Source organism: Haemorhous mexicanus, chromosome 7 (genome assembly GCF_027477595.1).
Source record: "Haemorhous mexicanus isolate bHaeMex1 chromosome 7, bHaeMex1.pri, whole genome shotgun sequence".
Taxonomy (NCBI): domain Eukaryota; kingdom Metazoa; phylum Chordata; class Aves; order Passeriformes; family Fringillidae; genus Haemorhous; species Haemorhous mexicanus.
Genome location: NC_082347.1, coordinates 1444264 through 1466299, shown reverse-complemented (window position 1 = coordinate 1466299; position 22036 = coordinate 1444264).

Below are 22036 nucleotides of genomic sequence, written 5' to 3'. Positions count from 1 at the left end.
GATGGACAGTTTCACTGAGCAACTGAAATACAGCTGCATTTAAGGGGATTGAATCAGGCTTGGGAAGCAGTGAAATAAAGCTTTTCAGGAATACCTGACATCCAAGTCCCGCCAAAATTGATCCGTTTTTTATGTCCAGATGCTTTTGAAAATAATGGGTGACCATTTGGCTACCTCATCGTTTTAATCAGAAATGCAAAGAAAATTTTAAACTCACATTTTTTATAGCTTGAATATTTTTCTTTGTTTATTTCCTACTTTCCAATTCAGTTCTACAAATCATATGATTAGGTAATGAGAACTCATGCTGTATAAAAATATTTAATGCTATACTTCCAAGTTAAGGCCATGTATTTCCTGGAACTGTTTCAAAAAAAAAAAAAAAAGCCTATCTGGATTCTTTCTTCCCCACGCTCATTATTAGATGAAAATCATTTCAATATTCTATTTTGACTTTAGATGGTGCAAGATTATATTCAGAAATTCAAGCCTCTACTGTTAGGTTGTTGACATGGTTTTCTGGCCTTTCTAACTTTGTGCAACCACTCTTTGCAGCTATATATTTTTGCAGGAAGGCATCCCAGGGGTCTGTGAGAAGTTTTAATGTCAAGCAGAACTAACATGTAAACTACACGTGACATACTCGACATATTCCACCTCAGAAAGTTACAGTATGCTTAGACGGGATGCAATACGAAAGAAATAGACTTAACACAATCTTTCTAAATCTTGGAAATCTATTACCTGAACTTTGAGTCCGTTTGCAGGACTCTGTAGAAATGCAAACGTGAAGTCCAAGGAGTAGAGCAGAAGGCATATTGGGCAGGGGGACAGAAGATTGCTTTGAAGGATGATGTAAGCAAGATTGCATCCTATCAAGATAGCAGCTGCTTCTGCTGGTGCCAACATCGAGAATTTGTGCCACTGGCCTAGTTTTCTGGGGACTTTTGACCTGCACGCTCTTGAGGGCTTGCAGACATGAATTAATCTGTCCTTTGATCTTTTCTTTCATTGGAACGTCTAGGACCTGTTTTGGTCTTGTGTACGGTACTGTATCGTGTTATAAACAGACATGTTTCCACTGTTTGAAAGCTGTAGTTGAAAGTTCGGTTGCAATTATGAGTTGGCTGTCAAAAGAATTAATTTTCTGCTTTAAGCAAAATATCAAGAGAGACATTCAATCCACTCCTGTGATACAGATTCATTTTGAATTTACAGGGTAATTTGCATTAGTGGTTGTACTGCATGAGCAATAAATATGACTTGCTTGGTTTCTAATGATGATAATAGTCCTCTTTGTATTACTAGAAGAATTGAATCCACCATCATTCTTTTCCTATTATTATTATGCTGTAAAGGAAAAACTCTTTTGCATTAACCAAGGAGTAAAATGCATGCATTTAGCATCATTCTTGCAGGTAGTCCTCAATTCTGAAAAGACCTCTCAGAAGCTGCATCAAATGGGAAAGCTAGACGGATGGCAGAATGCAGAAGCTGCCATTTAGGATCGAGTACAAAATGACACCCAAGAAATTCTTCATGGATGCTGCAGAAGTACAAAGACGCCATTATTTCAAGGTGAAAAAGAGTCAATGAAGAAAAAACGATGCTAATCAAGACACTAGAGTACCAAGCGTGCGACAAGGCTTTTTTGTAATGAACACCATTCCCAGCATGAAAAAGTACTCTTTTTATTGTAGATCGTTTAAAAGTGCACAACAGTTTGGAAAAAAGTGCTTTTCTTTTTTCTAGTAATAAGAACTCTGTATCATTCTAAGAGATACTGGACACAGGTTTTTGAAAACAATGTTCTTTTAAAGGTTAATTCTATTCATAAATACTTCACAGGAAAACATTTGATCTGCTGTTCATCCCGAAGACTCTTAAAGGAAAATGTTTTGGTTGCGTTCTCTTCTCACTAGTTCAGGAGCTCAGTCTTACCAGCATTCTAATGCTTTTTTATGTTCCTGATGGCACGGCTTAGACATCCTTGTCTCTGTTACCGTCATGATTTCCATATCAAGTGATGAGAATTTTTCTTCATGATTGGTGAAGTGAAGTGTCATAACATTCATGTCAAGTCAATTTGAAGTTTTTTTTCCAAAGGAATCTCTTCCTTCCTAATGAAAACCTTTTGAAATAGCAAACCTACTCCGTTTTTCAGAAAGTGATATAATACACCTGTAGAGTACAATGTCCTTGGAGTTGTTTTTTCAGCAGAAGAAGAAAACTGCTGTTTTCTTCTTCTTCTATCACCTTAGACTTACTTTATTCAAAACCTTTTTAAACCTTTGAATTTCTATTTTTATAGCTAATTCCTTTCACAGTGGGCTATAGCATATGTATTTTGAAAGGCCATTTGTACATATTCAAAGGGCTTACTTCTATTCTACTAAGAAATGGCTGTACTTCTAGTAGGGAAACTTCAAGGTCCAGTAAGATTTTATCTTGTACAAAATTTAAAAAACTCCAACTCTTAAAAATGATACCAGAAAATGACGTCTGTAAGACTGTGGCAGGAGGCTTTTTCCAGAACAATGTGCAGTTCTTCCCAATTCTATTATTCCCTCCCATTACTTTGTACACAAAGATTTTTACACAGTCTTCTAACAGTGGCATGTTACTACTGGGCTAGAGTATTGCCCTGCCAGCATTGGTATTGACTGGAATGCAGCTGTGTTCCAATTTGCTGATGGGACAAGGGTTTTTTTGCTGAACACACTTTAGCAAGCAAGAGGGCTTCTTGGTCTTTAGATGCTGAGTCCCAGAAAAAGATGAATGAGGTGGTGACATGCCTCGTGTTTTGAAGAGAGATCAAAAACTTATTTCTGGGGTCACCTCCCTTTTGGTACGGAAAGCACACAGAGGGCTTTGAAGCAGCACTTTCACCCTCTTTGCATTCCCTAGTAAATCTGAGACAGAGCTTGGCCCAAGGTTTGTGCAAAAATACTCTTTTGATGCAACTGTGCACCAGACAATATCTCTGGGAAAATGTGCAGGGGCAGAAAGCAAGCCCTTCCTGGGAAATCTACTGAAATGGTTCAGAAGTTATTCCCACTCACTGTTGCTAACCTCTGCTGTCTAGCTGTCGCATATGCTTGGGACCATGTTGAAATAATTCTAAACAGTGTACTGAGGCTGCAATATTGAGTAAACATAGGTATTTTCCATAGGTGTCAGGGAAAAATATTTCTATTGGTAAAAATGAGTTCCATAGAAAACAAGAACAGCATGGTAGAAAAAAAATCACATCCATAGAATGAAGATGCCCAGAATTCTTCTTTTGAAGTTACACAGAGTCAATATTTTCTAAATAATGTTGTGAAACTTATGAAGAAGTAAGAGTATCTTCCACCTGACTGGTGCACAAGTTCATGTTTCCAACTTACAAAAAACATATTATTAAAAGAAAAAGATTCCACCTTGTGGAAAAGTAGCCCATTCGTAATTGTATCAAAGGTAGGATTAGATCAAGTATTCCTACAAGACAGTAGTAGTACTGTGAAAAGCCTTTTGGCATCTGACTACAGGAAACTTGAGCAAGCAGAAGTGTCTTTCCCTGCTGCAAGCTGTACTTCCGATTTGCTACTGCTGCTTAAACATTGTTCAAAGAAAACTTGTCAAAATAAAACTAGTGTATACAAGCAACTGGAACTATCCATTGCGTTCCAGCCAATTTGAACTAGAAAATATCGGACACACACTCCAGTTGAATATTCTAATGCATAGATGGAGTATACCAGCACTAAGAAATGGGAACGCTGGAGAAAGGAGCAAATGCAGATGAATTTCAGGGAAAGAAATTATTGGAGAGCTAACTGCAGTCCCTCGACTTTACAAGAAATGATGTCCAGTAAATCCCAACCTGACACATAAAGAACTCCGTTTTGAAATGGGCTGCATCTATGGTCCTCTGTTCTTCCTAGATGAAGGAACTGTGTTTTGAATCAATCTTCCAAGTGGTATGGCTAAAGACCTTGGATACCTCAAATTTTTTTTTTTTTTTTTCCAGAAGCAACTGTCTCGAAACCTCTCTAAACTGACTTTTCCCCTGAAGATGCCATCTTTTAAAAGAGCACCTTGTCATTTAACAGGGTATTCCAAACATCATTTCCAAATTTAGACTAAAAGTAACACTCTTTCTAGTTATCTTTGGGTTTTTTGCAGCTTCCTGCCAACATAGGCAGCAAGGAAGAGAACAGACGGCAGCTCTTTCTGGAGCATCTTGAACAAATGCCCTTGCTTATGTTCAAATCTTTCACTTCTCCAAAATCCCTAACGATGAAGTAAAGGTTGTGAAGGCATTACTAGTAGTATTAGATGGCAATGGATGGGTCAAATAGAATTTGTATCACATAGATGATACTTGGCAAACAGGAAATGAAGGGGTTTCTTTCAGCTCTCAGACTGATGTTACATCTCAGCAATTTATTAAAAAGATAACAAGAAGGATATTTTTTAAGAGTGAACTTAATTACACCCCTACCCATGGACATCTGAATCTTAGGAATAGACAGTGTCTGATTTAGAAAAAAAGAAAGAATGACCACAGTTTAAAGAAGCATATGATCATGAACACTTTGCTGATGGAACGTAGCCTATTCATTGGCTGAAATGAAGCAGGTAGACAGGACATAGGAAGTATCGTTTTGTGGATCAAACATTTATTTTCTAAAGTGATGCTTACAGATGGTGAACTCACCAACTTCGATATTGCACAGTAGATAAGAGTACCTAACTTGCGCCATCAAGTTATCCCTTGGAATCACCATCCAAGGGCATTTTCCCCTGCCTCTGGGAAAATGTGCCTACCTTTTTCACAACACTTTTGCAGCAGCATTCTTAGGCCTGATCAGCTGGTATGGAGGGTGAATGATCAGCAGCAAGGTGACTGGCCAGGGTCATTTGCTTCAATGGATTTTGATCTACTGGATATTTTGAAGACCTGCTTCAGCCCTGTTGGTCAAACACAGCCTTCAAACGGTGCTAAACAATTGTTTGGGCTGTGGACCACATGAAAAAATACCTTCTGGTGCCTTTACTGGGCCATATGCTCTTGATTCTCTCCCTCAACTTCTCCATCACCTCTCATCTCTTTCACATGAGCTATCTTCAAGGTCCACAGGATACTTTTCACAGAATCTTCAGGCCTGATGCAGTAGGAATGATGAACAAATGCAGCTGGGATGAATTTTCCAGTTTGGATAAAACCTCTTGCGCACACAAATCCCCCTATGCCCAGAAAAACCTTCACTAAGCACTCGTGTTCTACCTAAACCGCAGTTTAGTCTGAAAGAAAAGCTTTTGTCTGAGAGTATCTGAGAGATTTGCATGAAGCACAGATATCTGACCTATGCAATTTTGAAGATCAGAGTTAAAAGAAAATGGCAAGAAGTTTTTAATTTTGCCGGTTTTAATTTTCAATTCCATGCACTTTTTCAAAAAGTGTCAATCTCAAATGGCCATCAACATATTTCAGTCGTCTGGAAGTTAGTATTCATATCAAATGTGTTTCAAATCAATAGAATTTCAAACCTTTCCTCAAAGTTTATATACCTAGACTTAGTATTTCTGATCTCTATTAGATGAAAGGAAGACATTTTTTGCTGTTGGGGTGCTGGAACGCTGCTTCGGGTTGCCCAGAGAAGTTGTGGATGTCCCATCCCTGAACGTATTCAAGGTCAGCTTGGATGGGGCTTTGAACAGCAACGAATGCGACCCTTGATGGGAGATAAACAAAGCTTGAATATAGAAGAGACTCAGATTGAGGTATACGAACAAATTTTCTCTCAGCTCTTGGGGTAAATTCAAAGTTGTACAAAATTGCATTTCTCTGTGATTTTCACTACTGTAACAGAAAGCTTCATGAAAACTGTGCAGAAGATATCACATTTTAAAAGCGATAAGAACTACAACATCAAACACATGGGATGGGTTTCAACATGGGACACCCTCTGAGAGAAAATCTCTGTATTTCGACACTTCATGCCAATCATTAGGATTTCAAGGAGTGCCAAAGAAGGCGGCAAAATATCCTTCAGGACATTATTTACTGTAGTTCAGCCTGGCCATTAGTTGGAATTGGTGTTTGAACTAATGTAGACATACCACACACACTTTCCATGCACTGAAAACTTACTGTTTACAATGAATAAGCAATGAGGATCAAAATTGATTGAAAGCATCTTAAAAATGTCAAGCATTTCACTGTAAATGATCTATGATCAAAATACTTATGCCTCCTTAGTGAGGGACAAATAAATTCTTCCATACCATGATGGTTAAAAATTGTCTAAACCAATGTTTTCTTCTGAAAAGACATCATCTAATTGTTTCTATTTTTAGAAGAAAATATTTCTAGACATAGAACAAAGGAATTTTAAAGGAACAAATGGAAGGAAAATATTCTGCAAACAGAATTCAATGAAAACCTGTGTTTTAAATATGAGGTAGATATTCAACAGAGTTTTTGTAGCAGATATTTGAAATAGTGTACCGGCTATTTTGTCCACAAAGAGAGCTATTTAGCATTTCAGTCTTTTCCAAGGTGTTCATGATCTGCTATGCTGATCTCTGTGCATGCCTAGGTGTGTGCGGAAGGTGGGGCCATGTGAAGGGGAGTGTCTATGTTTGCTTAGCACTCGGAGAGGCAGATTCATGCCTCAGCTCCATCATTTCTTTTAGAAACTTCCCAGAGAGTGGATATGAAGTTTCATATCCAAAAGAGATCAATTCCCAAGTCATCCATTTTACTCTACCTTGGAAATCACATGCTTTGTTGCATATTTTATCAAATAGACTTTCAAGCCGCGTGGAGGAAGGAGAATGTGGAGAATCCCTCCAATGTCTTGCAACTTTGACGCAAATAGATTTTCAAGAAAATCATCATTTCTCTTTTAAATACATCTGGGACAGGCATGATGGTGGCGTCAATCTGTTGAAGTTTTTGTTGCTGGGGGAAGTTGTATGAAAGGACTGGTTTTTACATTGACCAGTTACTGAATCAAGTGCATGAACACATTTGAAATTCAACTGGGGTTTCCTTTTTCTAGCAGACTACTTCTAGAACTAGCTAGCAGACTCAAGATGACTCTTTTTCTCTGTTTTTGTTTCTTTCCTATTTTCTTGCTTTCTCTGCAACTGTCTACACAATTTTAGGACTTTTTTCCCAACTCAAATTGTTTCATAGACCGATAATTCAGATACGCTTTTTACAAGGAATGTTTTAAATCTTTGTTAGAATTAAGAAAGTTAAGGACCTAGGTCTTTTTCTTCCCTTATGAATATTGCAATGAAAGAGTTCAATAAAGACCAACTCCTTTTTATTTATTTGGAATACAAGTCGATAATTCCCATACAGTAATTCATTGCTGGACCAATATTTGCCATTCTGATGTAAGTTGTCACTTCTTAACAATATGCCTTCTGTGACTACGTTGACAACACTTTTGGTAAAGATCCTAACTGGTCTTAGACACGCATAGGGAGAAATTTGCTCTGCCAGTGTCAGTCTTAAGCATGCGTCTCAGAGGATCTTTCTAGAGCTGGGGAATTTTCCCATGAAAGGGATTCAGTTATGGAAGAGACAGGTTTCCTGGAGTTTTACATTCTTCTTGAACACTACTTAAGGAACTTAAATCCCATGTCCATTTGGATCTCACTCTGCACAGAGCTTTGTCATGCCAGTCCTTGAAATGCATCTCTAAGAGAATTCACTAGCACAGAATGAATGAGGGTGGAAGGGCTCTGTGGGGCTCCCCAAGTCCCATCCCCCTGCTTCAACCAGGATACCTAGAGCCTGTTGCCCAGGATTATATCTGGGCCTACTTTTAATGTCTTCAATGATCCAGACTCCACCATCTTTCTGGACACTCTGTGCCATGGTTCAGTCACCGTCACGGTAAAAAAGAATTTTGTGATGCTCAGAGGCAATCTCCTGTATTGCAGTGTGTGCCCACTGCCTCTTGTCTTTTCACTGAGCATCATTGAAAAGACACTGGTTCCCTGCTCTTTGCACTATTCCTTCCCGTAGGTATGTGTGCTGCCATGTAGATAAACCATGTCAAAAACTTCCCTGAAGCCCAGGCAGATGATATTCTCTTCATCTACCAGGCAAGTTCATTCACCGGAGGAGTTTAAAAAGTCGTCAAGCACCAATTTCCCCTGGTAAATCCATGCTGACTACATTTGTTCTGTCCTCCTTGGTGTGCCTGGCAATGCTTTCCAGGAATAGCTACTCCATCAACTTCCTGGGGATCAAAATGAGGCTGGCTGGCTTGTACTTTTCTGAGTCCTCCTGGTTGAAGGTGGGTGACATTTGCTTTCATCCAGTCTTTGGGCACTTTCCTCAGTCACCATGGTCCATCCAACATGATCAGGAGTGGCCTCAGAATAACATCTGCTAACACCCTTGAGACCTGTGCATCCATCTCAACAAGGCCTGTGGACTTTATGGAATACTTCCCAATTCAGTGACTATGCCCATAAAAATTTGCATGGGATAAGAGGACATTTTAACAGGTACTTGAAGAGTGAGTGAAAAGCTATGGAAGCAATCCAAAAGGACGAAGACTAGAGTTCCCTTTGAAGACAAAGCATCCCATCATGGAGCTGAGCAGCTTTAGATCCAGGTAAGCTTCCTCTCTGAAAGGATGCAGAAGACATGATTTTGCCTTATCCAGTAATAAAATGTGTTGACCATTCACTTGCAATACAAAAAATTCAATGATTTCCAAAATGATTGCCTCCTAACTAGACAATAATATACTGGCTGGGTATTCCCCTAACAGATGAGAGCACCTGCTTGATGTCTCTTATGCGTGCAGACTATTTGAAGTAGGTCATTTGAGTGGGGATTCCTGGTCTTCGAATTTTCTTTCTGATGAATTTGGAATATTTACTGAAGCAAGGACCGGAAGATGAATACTTCATTTCCCATCAGCGCACTCTAACATCCATGGCCGTAATGCCATTGTTTCTCCCCAGCTGAGTCGAGAATTCATGACTACAAAGTGGATCAGCTCCAAAGGAAAGATCAAGGCTGGATAATATTCTCTCTTGGTAAAGCTATTTATCTCAAATGAAGTGACCAACTTTTAATCGCTCACTGGCCTAAAGCCACAAGGAGGGGGAGATGGACCAGCTTTCCTTCCACTGCTGCTCTCTTTGTCACCTCGGTGTTTAATACGGGTAGGAAGACGTTCTAAAAGACAGCGTTGCAGAATTCATAAAATTCAGTCTTAAAAAAAATCATTTTTTAGCAGGTGAAATAAAAATAGCAAATAAAATATATAAGTTTGTCTTGCCTTGTTCTGCAGGTTTTGTAACTGGCACACCTTTCCTTATGGACGCACTGTCCTTTCCTAAATACTCTCATATGGAGGAAGATGCTTCTGATCAGAAGAGCACTAGGATGTCTTTACTCGACCTTTTCTTTTCACTGATGCTTGGTCCTCTGAAATGAATGGTTTTCTAAAATTGAAATGTGCTGCTATTGTTCCCACGGGGTAAGCCGCGGAATCTTCCTGTCGGAGCTGTCACTAATCAGCTATTCTCCTATCTGCCTTCAGTAGTTGAATGTTCTGGTCTAAAAGTAGCACCTTCTGTGTAGCCATGCTCTTAGTTGCCAGCACCATCCTAAATCCAAAGACCCTCCTGCAAAGGACTGCTGGTTCTGTAGTCAACTAAGGAAAAAAGACCCGTCCATCCATGCTTTCTGATTTAAAATATTAGGGTATAATGTCCCTAAACAATTCTCTGCAGTTGAACACTACTTATCTTTGGCGTGTTCCTTCAACTCACTTGCAAGTCATTCATGCCTTAGGTTATTGGGAGAATTGCTTCATTTGAAGATGATTCAAAGGGGTATGAGAATACTTTTGTGCTTCTGCTATGAGGATACTTTTCAAATCCATACAAACTTCCTGCAAATGCAAAAACCTGCATCCTGTATTGTCCTAGCTTACAATATCAAAATGCATCCTATTCCCACCCTCAAGAACTGCGGAAACCAGGGGTGGCATCGTTTTTTCCTTCTCTCCTGTTAATGGGCCCATCAATGTCTTGCCACATGACTCAGAGATAACTCCCTCCAGGAGCCATTTCTGTTTCACGGGTAATCAAGGACCCACATCATGACTCAGAATGATATCAGCCCATTGGGAGATGCTCTGCCCAGGGGGTAGGAGCTAAGCATCCCCACCTGGATATCATCTGGGTTTTGGAAGGCAAGAAGCACCATTTCTACTGCATTGCCAGAGGAACGGCCAGCCTTAGCCACTGGTTTTCCAGAGGACGAGAGCTACCAGATGGTTTCTACAGAATCACCACTTCAACAAGACCATTTCATCCAAACTGCTTTCACCACCCTAACTAGCAGGACGTCAGCTTGTACTCTGACTCTGTCAGTGGTTTTTCTTTTGTACTCTTGCATGGATTTGGGTTTTTCCCCCTTTTCCTAATAAACTGGATTTCTGACTTGGAGTCTTGCTGCGGTGCTGGATTTCTTCAGCCCAACTAGCTCCCGACACCGACAGCGAGAGTGGGCCGCCCCAAGAAAGCTGTCGAATCCGGGCTGAGGCTGTAGGGCACAGCTGCTCTACGGCACAGGTGGACTGCCTTGGGGATAGAACTGCGCTGAGGGCAGGGACAAGGAACAGGGAGAGGTCTTCTGCATATTTTTCAGTTTACTCCCTGGAGGGTCAAGGACAGAAAGACACTGATTCAAAGGCATCCATCAACTTCTAATTGGGGGGAAGGTCCCAGGGGAGGATACAATCTTTAACCAACTGGGAGAAACTGGGGGTGGAAGACAAGGAGGGGAATACAATGTTGAAACCAGTAGGGGGACTACAGGGGAGGAGAATAACTTGAAGAAACCACTGGGGTTTTGAAGGGTACAAAATTGAGAGGGAAGTTTCTAGAGAAAGGGGCAGGCTTGGGGAGGGGTTGATGTTCAATGGGAGAAGGGACAGGGAACAAAAGGGCAGGTCTTTGGGGAGAGGGACAGCTCGGGCAAAAGCCAACAATACTGGGGGGAAAGGAACAATCCATTCATAATAACATATGCTATAACAGCACAAAATAGGAAGCCTTAGAAAACGGACTACTAGAACTGCAGTACAATAATAAACACAGACTGCAACAGAGTGTCTCACTGGTTTGGCTTTCAAAGCAGAAGAGGTGCCAACCTAGAAATTTCCCAACTTCAAGGTTAACTGGCTGCAGTTTTGATTTCCTTCTTCAATATATCACCAAGGCGCTATCAGCTTCTGTAATTGGCTCAGCAGCATGTCTGTTCTTAGTGCCAAGCAGGGATTCACTTTGCCAGGCATGGAGGAAGCTTCTAGGAGCTTTGCACAAAAAATCACTTCTGTGGCTGGATTCTTCCCTCCCCACCAAAAACCAAGCCATGCCAAACCAACACCTTAACTAATTCGTAGTACTTAGTACGCATCCAAGAATGTCTTTTAAACCATGCTTTATGTTTTTGACCAAACGCACTGAAAAGAAGTGGATCCATAATATTGATAAAAATTGTTCCAGTTCAATAGAAATATTGGGTCATGCAACTCTAGATTACATAGCTGTTTTTTTGTACAATACCCAGAGGCTTTTTTCACCTCCATGGAAGAGCCTAAAGGAGGGATGTGGGAGTCCAGGCGGCTCTCCAAAATGCAGTTTATTCCATCCAAGACGTTGCAGCAGTCCAGGGTAGTGGGCAACAGAGCCTGTGCCTACAGCTGTCAGCTCTAGCTGCAGGCACGCCTGGAGACCCTTTGGTTTTGGCACTTTGCTGAGCATCTTCATACAGTAGAACCAATCTATCCCTTAACTATTATCTATAGCCTATCCTAACGACTCTAATTACCATATGTTGCTATTCTCCACTCACTAAAAGTCAGTATATTACAGTTGAAGCGGAAAGTTGTTTTTCAGTTTTCTTGACAGTGGAAAATTTGGAGAGCTTTTTCTGCTTGCAGCATTTGCTGACTTGTTTGCCTGTGCTAGCTTCCTGCTTGGTAAAAACATCTTCTTGTTTGGGGTGGGTTTATCCTTTGCTGTAAGTCATAAAACCCTCTTCTAACTAAGGTATCCTCGGTTATCCAGTAAGACTGGTTCAGCAATTCTTTTCTTCTAGATCAAAACTTGCTTCCAACTCTATTCCTTCTTCAGACTCCACATTGAAAAATCTTTCTGCCAAGCATACATATCTGCGAGACTTTCTCATCAAACTTTCATCTTTCCCAACACCTCTAAAGAAATGTTTCCTGATGCTTTGGATCAGAAGATCCAGTATTGCCATCCTGAGATTTTTCTTTCGAAACCCATAAGCTGTGCTCAAGGTTTTGGCTATGTTCTTTGTTGTGCCTTGCATACATTTTGGCTAGAAAGCCAGTGTAGATGATGTCCTTGCTGCAGTAGCCATGGGAAATAAAGTGGAGTGTCTGGCTGATGTACCGGGATGTAGACTATCCAGCACTCCCCCAGGGAGGCGAGGATCCCTAAAGGAATAGAATATTGGCTATGCTCTGGGAGTTTTACAGAGAGAAAGATCCTCACAGCTCAAATGATTTGTCTCCTGGAGTTCTGAGGAGTATGTGGTGAAGAAGAAGGCTGCTGTCTTTTCCAAGAATCTTCCATGTATTCAAGAGGATCATTGAACTTCTTGTCTGAGAATGAAAGAAATATTAGTAGGAATTAGTACTTTTTCTCTGTCTGTGCATCACTGATTGAATTTGGGTAGGCAATATTTTTTTTATTTATTTATTTGAATTATTCATCATAAGGTCTTCCAAATTCCCAAATTCTGCTTCACTTCTTTCTCTTGTAGGCCAGTCTGGTTCATCTTCTCTTCTACTGTATTATTGCAGACCATATCTGAATGGATTTTTTTTTTTTCATTTTGAACATTAGGTTTAAACCGAATGAACAGAACGCTTTATTTATCCTTATTTGACCAGTTTGCAAGGAAATACAGAATTTTGAAGAGAAGTGACGCGACTCCACTTGAGGTTTTCAATGGAAGAGAAGAATGACGATGATGATGACATTCACAGCATTGTTTACAGTAACATTGCAGCTAGTTTCCAGCAACGAAGGTCAGGTTCTGGAAGCAGGCACGCGTGATTGTAGAGAAGTCTAAAAAGTTTCAGTTTGGCCGCTTTTCTTGAAAAATAGCTAATATGTCTCAACGTTGTGCTGAATCTCGTCGTACAGACACTTCTTTTGAGGTCTGAACTCCTTGCTGGACTTCTGTATCTAAGAATCAGATACAGTAAACCTATGTTTCCTTATATGCTGGAAGAATTTGGTTCTAATCTAGAAGAGCAAGAAAAGGTTGCCATATTAATACAAGGTAAAGAACCTGCTAAGAAAGCAGTTAATGGACTGCTTTTTTTATTGGAGCAGTGATTTAGTGGTTTGATGGGTGTTTTTTTTTTTTTTGCTTCTCAATAGAATTTTAGAATTGGTGGGGTAAGAAAGTGTGGTTTTTTATAGGTTTGCCTTGAAAGAAGAATTACAGGGGAAACTGTTGTAAAGAATTGATGCAGAGCTCTATGCATTAATGCACTCTTCCGTACAGAGTTTCAGAAGTGAAAAGCAAGAGGAGAGAGTGCCGACAAGATGAGAGTGCCGATTTACTAGAATGAATTCAAGATAGCATTCTTTTCTCTCTGAATTACAGCTCTAAACCTCAGGGTAGTAATAGGAAGTACATAATAATCTCAAAGATTTAAAAATGGATGATGAAGTTTTATATCCAGTAAACTGTAAGGCTTCACATTTTAACCTGGTTTGCATTTTGGCAAAAGCCTGGAATCTTCTGCAATTTGCCAGATAACAAGGGATTTAGAACAGGAAGTATGCAAGTAATCATTTGGAGCCTTCATCTCCCTTCTTAGAACAATGAATACATTTATTATGCTCCTATTTTTATTCCATCAGGGGATTTGATCATGGAAATGTCTAGTCATTCTTTTCTTGTTTTCAACCCCTCAGAGAGCATGAATCCAAACTATTCAGAAGTTCTTGATCTGCAACAGTGACAAGCACGATACTGGTAAGAGTCAGTGGACATTAGCAGATCCCCTATGACAGCCCCCTATGGCGGGCAGTTCTGGCAGGACTGATGTTTGAGGGGCTGGAATTCTGTGAAATAGAACATTCTATGAATGGGGAAAATGGAAACAGATTCTGAACGTTCAACCCAACACGTGAACAAGTAATAGGGCAGGTAATTTTCTGTGGAAATTTCTTTAGCCCCAGTGTTGTGGATGATGATTACTCTTCCTACCTCCTTTGGTCAGCTGCCAGCACAGCCACGTTACTCCGCTTATGGACAGAAAACCAGAAGAAGTGATTTTTGAACAAAACACCCAGCAGGACCTTAGAGTGTTTTTGCTGCAAAATGTTTCAAGGCAGATAGGGAAACAATTCCATTGTAGAGAGTGTGCTGAGAAGACAAGTTTGGAAGTTAAAAACCATGGGATCTGTTTCTATATATGTCACTGATTTTGCTTATTATCAATTTGGTGGGGTTTCTTGTTTTGTTGGTTTTTGGTCGTTTTTTTTTTTTTTTTTTTGTTGTTGTTGTGTTTATTTTTTTTCCTGCATCCTTGAGATGAAAGCATAAGACAGAAAAGTACGGTAAAGTTAAAATACTTTTGAGATGCCTTGTGCTGAAAAACTTGTAGCTACTGCTAAGGCCCATAAGCCAGGTCCTGTTTCATTTCTGAGAAGCTATAAAATTCCCATTGGTAATTTAGTTCTAAGCATCTGTTGTTATGGTGGAGATGCAAATTAAGAAGAACAATTTTTGAATCTGTAGGGATGTATTTACCATTTTGGAGCTGCCTTTTCAGTCTCTGAGCCATCAATGAAAAGAAGGAGAAGAATCGACACTGTTTTCAACCTGTGGACCATCCACTACTGTCCACGTGCTCAGATTCAAAGCCAAACAATCCTGTCGGGCCTGATTGGGAGGAATTATTTGGATTCAAAATACTAGACTAGTATTTGATTTCCATCAGCACAGTCCATTGGGCACGAATTTTGATATCAATAGAACCTTTCACGGGGATCCATCTTTCTCACCTGCATCACATTTTATAAGAGAAGAGGCATTGTTGAATGGCTTCAGTGAAAAAAAAATCTTACATGCACTCTGAATGGAATTGAGATCCAAAGGAGCCAGTATTTCAAGAAAGCCTGAGATGTTGTCTGCCATGAGATCCCTTCTAAGAGGTTCTATTAAGGTAGCAAATTCTCCATCAAAATACTGTCAGATTGGTCAGAGGGGAAAAGCAAACTTTTTGAATGGTCCTTTGGGAAGACAGGGCTTGCAGCGAATTTAGTACTTGCTGCTAGGTTGCCTACATTCCAGGAAAGAGCATTAAATACTGAAATTCGACCGATGGTGGATGAAGTCTTTGTGACTGTGAAAGTCCAGTGCATGGCAATCTCAGAAAGGAACCCATCAAAGCCCCTGAAATGCCAACACACAAGTTGTGAGTTGGCAGTGCATGCCAGGTTTTAGCAAACCACAGCAAAATGCTGATTGCAAAACGAGGCCATCAAGTCACATCCGGTATGAAGCAGTAGGAAAGAGGAAAGCAGCTGAGAGCGTCAACCCTGCTAAGTAGTCTCAGTATTCTTATTGCCATTAGCAGAAATGTGAAATGAGTCTATAAAAATTACAAAGGAGGCAAAAGAAAAGGGAGTGATGACTCCTCTGGCATAGTGTTTCCTAACAGGGATCTTCAAAATCCTGTAAAGATTCTCTCATCCTTGAAACTGAAGGAAGGTATTAATGGCAGTAAGGAAATGGCATCAAATGCTAGAAAGACTCTGGGCAGTGTACTTCTAGACAGAAATGCCACTGATGGAAAACCGACTAAACTGGCACCAATGCAGCAGCATTGTACTATAGCCCAGAAATTGTCCACGGCTTCACTCTCTGCCATTCCTTTCATATGCACACAGCAGCTCTGCAACATTCCTACTCATCATCTCCTTGGCAAACTGGGCGTGAGGGTCCGTAGTGACGCAGAGTCCCCAGGCAGGTGCAAAGGAGAGCCGCTTTATTGCGAAAGCCAGGCTTTTGAAGCAGTCAGGCCTTTATCACTTGCATAGCTTTAAGCCGCAACAAACATAATTCAACCAACCGTCATACCCCACGCTGTGAACACGCAATGCTTCTAGAACATCTTGATCTACCTCTAATTCAGCTGTCTCACTTTCCCCTAGTCATTTTCTACTTAGCCAAAGTAACGGGCCTCAGCCATGGTTTTACAAGGCCTTCCTTTCGGAAAGTTCTACCTATATGCAACAGCATACCACTAGTTTCTTCACCACCAAGAGTTTAGGTAGATGGATTGGCATCTGCCCTTGCGGTGAAACACAATGGGGAGAGAAAATCCTGTTGGAGATGTTCAGTCATTCCATTTTCTAGACAGGCCAAATCAAAAGAAAAGCAAGCTATAGGATTGTGTACTTGCTCTTACAGAACACCTGCTGCCATCTGACAATGAACTAGCAGAAAATCAGCAGGAATGAGACTTGAGGCAAACAACCTTTGGAAGGGAATAATGGGTTGATAAATAAAGACAACACGTTTCCAGGCTCTTGAGATACTTTAAATGACAGCAAAGGATTTGAGAGCAGAGGCTGAACTGGTGGGGAAGGATTCAAAGAATCCCAAGAAAAACATGACCAAAGAATAAAAGAACCCCAAGAAAAATAGGGGCAACTGACCTGTTAAGGCCTTCAGGAAATCAGTGGCCGCTGATTTAGATAGGCCATTCAAGTTCATTTACTGGTGCACCTTCCACTCCTTTTTCACCTGTCAGCATCACAGGGTGAATTGGGACCTTGGAATCAAGATTATTTGGGATTCTGTTCTTAGCTTTAGGAGAGAAGTACAGCAGGTGAAGTACCTGTTACTGATGTGATAGCCAGGAACACAGAGTTGACACATTTCATTGAAGTCCAATCACAACTAGCAATACTAAGAGGATAGGATTGGCGCCTTTTCATGACGCTCTTCTTGTTACGCAGCCTGCTCTGATTCTGGTGAAACTTTTTCATTAGCTTCTCTCTAAAAAGGAGAAAAACCAATTAAATGTCCCTCCCTGCTGATGCTAATCGAGTCAGAGGTCTATGAAAGGGCCAAAAATATTCGGAATTCTTCTTAGACAATGGAAATGGAAGCAGAGCTACCAATCTATTTCCTTGCAACATATCCCTAAAACTCATTCCCTTCTATTCATCACTTATGTATAGCCAGCAGTACATTCAGGAAAAGATGAAACTGACTGATGTCAGCAAGGGAAGGACTTGAAAGAACTATTCCCATGAATCATCGTATAGACAGTAACTCTAGCATTAAAATCAGAACCCTTTTAGTAAGTATCACTTATGGGAAATTCAGGACTCCTGCACAATGGACCAAGAGGATTAAGCAGAAGCCGTTTATGCTTTACATGATGCACTTACTCATTCTGACTCTCTGTACACGCTAGTCACGCTTTTCTTATTGGTGCCTTTGTCTTGTCCACGCATTCTGGGTGCACCTCTCAGAAGATGTGTTTCCTTACAGTCCAGGTACTTTGCCCCCCCCCTCCCCCCCCCCCCGTTTTGGAGTTCTTGTAGTCTTGGAATTTAGTTTCTCAGCTTTTCCTCTCTTGTTTCAGCAAGGCTTATGTCTTGATGAATTCCAGAGGGCCCTGAGAAAATTCTGAGAAGAACCGTTCCACGCTGGATGGCTGGTGCAGCCCGTAGTCTAAGCGGTTCAGATACATTGTCACAATTGCCCCTTCTTCTTGCACCAGCCAGATCTTTTCCAATGTCATTTTTAGCAAGAGGCACACCAGTTTCACCATGCATGGAATAACACAAAGCAATGAAATAATGACTACTGGTAAAAACAAAGCTCCATTTACGAGATCTTTCAACCACCCAGTTCTTTCCCATCCCTCAAACCATTGATGCAAACCCCACTCGTTCCCAGTCAATTTCTTCATATTGTCTTGTACTTGTGTGAGTTTCGTATGAATGGCTGCAGAATGGTCCAAAAGATTCATGCAACATATTCCTTATAAAATTCCTAACACTCGTACCCATGTGCTAGTAACAATAAATCGATTTCAGCTCCTATTTGCAGTCTGCTATATCTAATAGGATCTACGTCAGTGAGCACCAGACTTAAAATAGAAGAAGTTACGATAAGTCGTTTGAACATCCAGCACCCCAAATGATTAAAAGCAGCCAAACCTTGATAAGCAGCGCCATCTAGCGTAAGGAAGAACACAGTTATTCCTGCTGGAACGAGCAAAACTCCACATAATGGTGCCAATCACGTCTTTAGCTAGTGTTCCTCTCTAGGTATTCCCGGAAACAAAAAAGCGGCTTCCTCCAGCAAAACCCATTATGAAGGTAAGAGAGCCCGCCGAAGAGCGGCTTCTGATAAAAGAATCCGGCTACCGGCATCTACCTTCGGACAGCTGCCTATGCCCGTCTTCTGCGTCTCTTGCCGCCTACACCTTAGCGAAAAGCTTTTCCAGGCATTTTCTCAAAAAGGAACTCTGCCATCACGACGGTTTTCATCAAGGTACTCGAGTTCTTACCATCTCCTGGAGAAAAGAAAATGTAAGATTGGCCAGGAAGTGCTGCATAAGGTTTAGAAGGATGCAAAAGAAAGCTGTCCAAGAACTTTTTCCCTACTTATGGTAATGTAAGTTGAAACTGTTGGAAAGTGGTTAGTTATCGTTTTCCCTCAGTTTCAGAGCTGCTCACTTAATCGCAGTGCTGTGCGGCTTCGTTCTTGACGTCTCAGCATCGGCCGAGCTCTCCGGCTGCCGGAGGCGAAGAAGCGGCTTTTTCGCGCCCAGAGCTTTCTGCCGGTCGCGGTGCGCTCCGAACCGCGGCTTCTGCCGAAAGCCGCCCGGGACCGGCACCTACCTTCGGACAGCTGCCTATGCCCGTCTTCTGCCTCTCTTGCCGCCTAGACCTTAGCGAAAAGCTTTTCCAGGCATTTTCTCAAAAAGGAACTCTGCCAGCACAGCAAGCGTCCCACGGCGGTTGTCATGAAGGTACTCGAGTTCTTACCATCTCCTGGAGAAAAGAAAATGTAAGATTGGCCAGGAAGTGCTGCATAAGGTTTAGAAGGATGCAAAAGAAAGCTGTCCAAGAACTTTTTCCCTACTTATGGTAATGTAAGTTGAAACTGTTGGAAAGTGGTTAGTTATCGTTTTCCCTCAGTTTGAGAGCTGCTCACTTAATCGCAGTGCTGTGCGGCTTCGTTCTTGACGTCTCAGCATCGGCCGAGCTCTCCGGCTGCCGGAGGCGAAGAAGCGGCTTTTTCGCGCACAGAGCTTTCTGCCGGTCGCGGTGCGCTCCGAACCGCGGCTTCTGCCGAAAGCCGCCCGGGACCGGCACCTACCTTCGGACAGCTGCCTATGCCCGTCTTCTGCCTCTCTTGCCGCCTAGACCTTAGCGAAAAGCTTTTCCAGGCATTTTCTCAAAAAGGAACTCTGCCAGCACAGCAAACGTCCCACGACGGTTGTAATGAAGATACTCGAGTTCTTACCATCTCCTGGAGAAAAGAAAATGTAAGATTGGCCAGGAAGTGCTGCATAAGGTTTAGAAGGATGCAAAAGAAAGCTGTCCAAGAACTTTTTCCCTACTTATGGTAATGTAAGTTGAAACTGTTGGAAAGTGGTTAGTTATCGTTTTCCCTCAGTTTCAGAGCTGCTCACTTAATCGCAGTGCTGTGCGGCTTCGTTCTTGACGTCTCAGCATCGGCCGAGCTCTCCGGCTGCCGGAGGCGAAGAAGCGGCTTTTTCGCGCCCAGAGCTTTCTGCCGGTCGCGGTGCGCTCCGAACCGCGGCTTCTGCCGAAAGCCGCCCGGGACCGGCACCTACCTTCGGACAGCTGCCTATGCCCGTCTTCTGCCTCTCTTGCCGCCTAGACCTTAGCGAAAAGCTTTTCCAGGCATTTTCTCAAAAAGGAACTCTGCCAGCACAGCAAGCGTCCCACGGCGGTTGTCATGAAGGTACTCGAGTTCTTACCATCTCCTGGAGAAAAGAAAATGTAAGATTGGCCAGGAAGTGCTGCATAAGGTTTAGAAGGATGCAAAAGAAAGCTGTCCAAGAACTTTTTCCCTACTTATGGTAATGTAAGTTGAAACTGTTGGAAAGTGGTTAGTTATCGTTTTCCCTCAGTTTGAGAGCTGCTCACTTAATCGCAGTGCTGTGCGGCTTCGTTCTTGACGTCTCAGCATCGGCCGAGCTCTCCGGCTGCCGGAGGCGAAGAAGCGGCTTTTTCGCGCACAGAGCTTTCTGCCGGTCGCGGTGCGCTCCGAACCGCGGCTTCTGCCGAAAGCCGCCCGGGACCGGCACCTACCTTCGGACAGCTGCCTATGCCCGTCTTCTGCCTCTCTTGCCGCCTAGACCTTAGCGAAAAGCTTTTCCAGGCATTTTCTCAAAAAGGAACTCTGCCAGCACAGCAAACGTCCCACGACGGTTGTAATGAAGATACTCGAGTTCTTACCATCTCCTGGAGAAAAGAAAATGTAAGATTGGCCAGGAAGTGCTGCATAAGGTTTAGAAGGATGCAAAAGAAATCTGTCCAAGAACTTTTTCCCTACTTATGGTAATGTAAGTTGAAACTGTTGGAAAGTGGTTAGTTATCGTTTTCCCTCAGTTTGAGAGCTGCTCACTTAATCGCAGTGCTGTGCGGCTTCGTTCTTGACGTCTCAGCATCGGCCGAGCTCTCCGGCTGCCGGAGGCGAAGAAGCGGCTTTTTCGCGCACAGAGCTTTCTGCCGGTCGCGGTGCGCTCCGAACCGCGGCTTCTGCCGAAAGCCGCCCGGGACCGGCACCTACCTTCGGACAGCTGCCTATGCCCGTCTTCTGCCTCTCTTGCCGCCTAGACCTTAGCGAAAAGCTTTTCCAGGCATTTTCTCAAAAAGGAACTCTGCCAGCACAGCAAGCGTCCCACAACGGTTTTCATGAAGGTACTCGAGTTCTTACCATCTCCTGGAGAAAAGAAAAAGTTAGATTGGCCAGGAAGTGCTGCATAAGGTTTAGAAGGATGCAAAAGAAATGTGTCCAAGAACTTTTTTCCAGCTTGTGGTAATGAGCTACACTGGAGGCTCAGACCATTCTTCTTCTTGGAAATGGTGAAGGATGCACAAGCACTGCTGATTGTGCTTCGTTGTGGTACAGGTAATAAATAGTTGATTGTTTTAATAAAAACACACTTGAAATGCTAAGAGCCAAATTTTAAAGCATAATTAATTGGAGAAAGATTCCTAAACTTGTGGCCGGTTTCCCCAACCCATCTATTGATTGCAAACGACATTCCTTGCTGTTGTTATGGTGCATGAACCAAAGCCCAGTGATGTCTACTACTTAAGACAGACGTTCTACCTTCTTACTAGAATATGTTCTTACCCTTTTAAAACACTCCCCCGAACATTAAGAACAAGAGATTACCTGATGAAGTAATGAAGTGCTTTGGTTGAAAGTAAATTGCATTTGAAGGAAACGGGTTTGGGGGCGAGCACAGGAAGATCTCCGAAGTAGAGTGCCAGCTTAGTTCTCTGCTTCAGAGATAAGTGAAGCAATTCAGGAATGTCTTTCCGTGAAAATAGTTTACAGATCTTTCTGCACAACAGGTAACAACCAGCATCAGAAATGTGTGCAAATAACAGACTACTCACTACAAGGTTGTCATCCATGAGTGGTAAGGCAACTCAGACTCATAGCAGTGGTTTTGCACTTGTGCCTCATAGAATAGACAGAAAAGAATGCGGAAAACTAATCTTTCCATCTAGTTTCTTTCAGTATTGGTTCCAAGACTATTTTCCTGCCCTCAGGAGACAGCAAAAACTGTCAACAACTGAAATGCTTCAGAACCTGAAATGATCTGAATGGCAAATATTTCTCCTCAAATAAAATTTAAAACGTAAGTCATAACGGTAAAACAGATTGAGCTATTTAAAGATGAATGTTCTAGACTTACTAAAACATTCC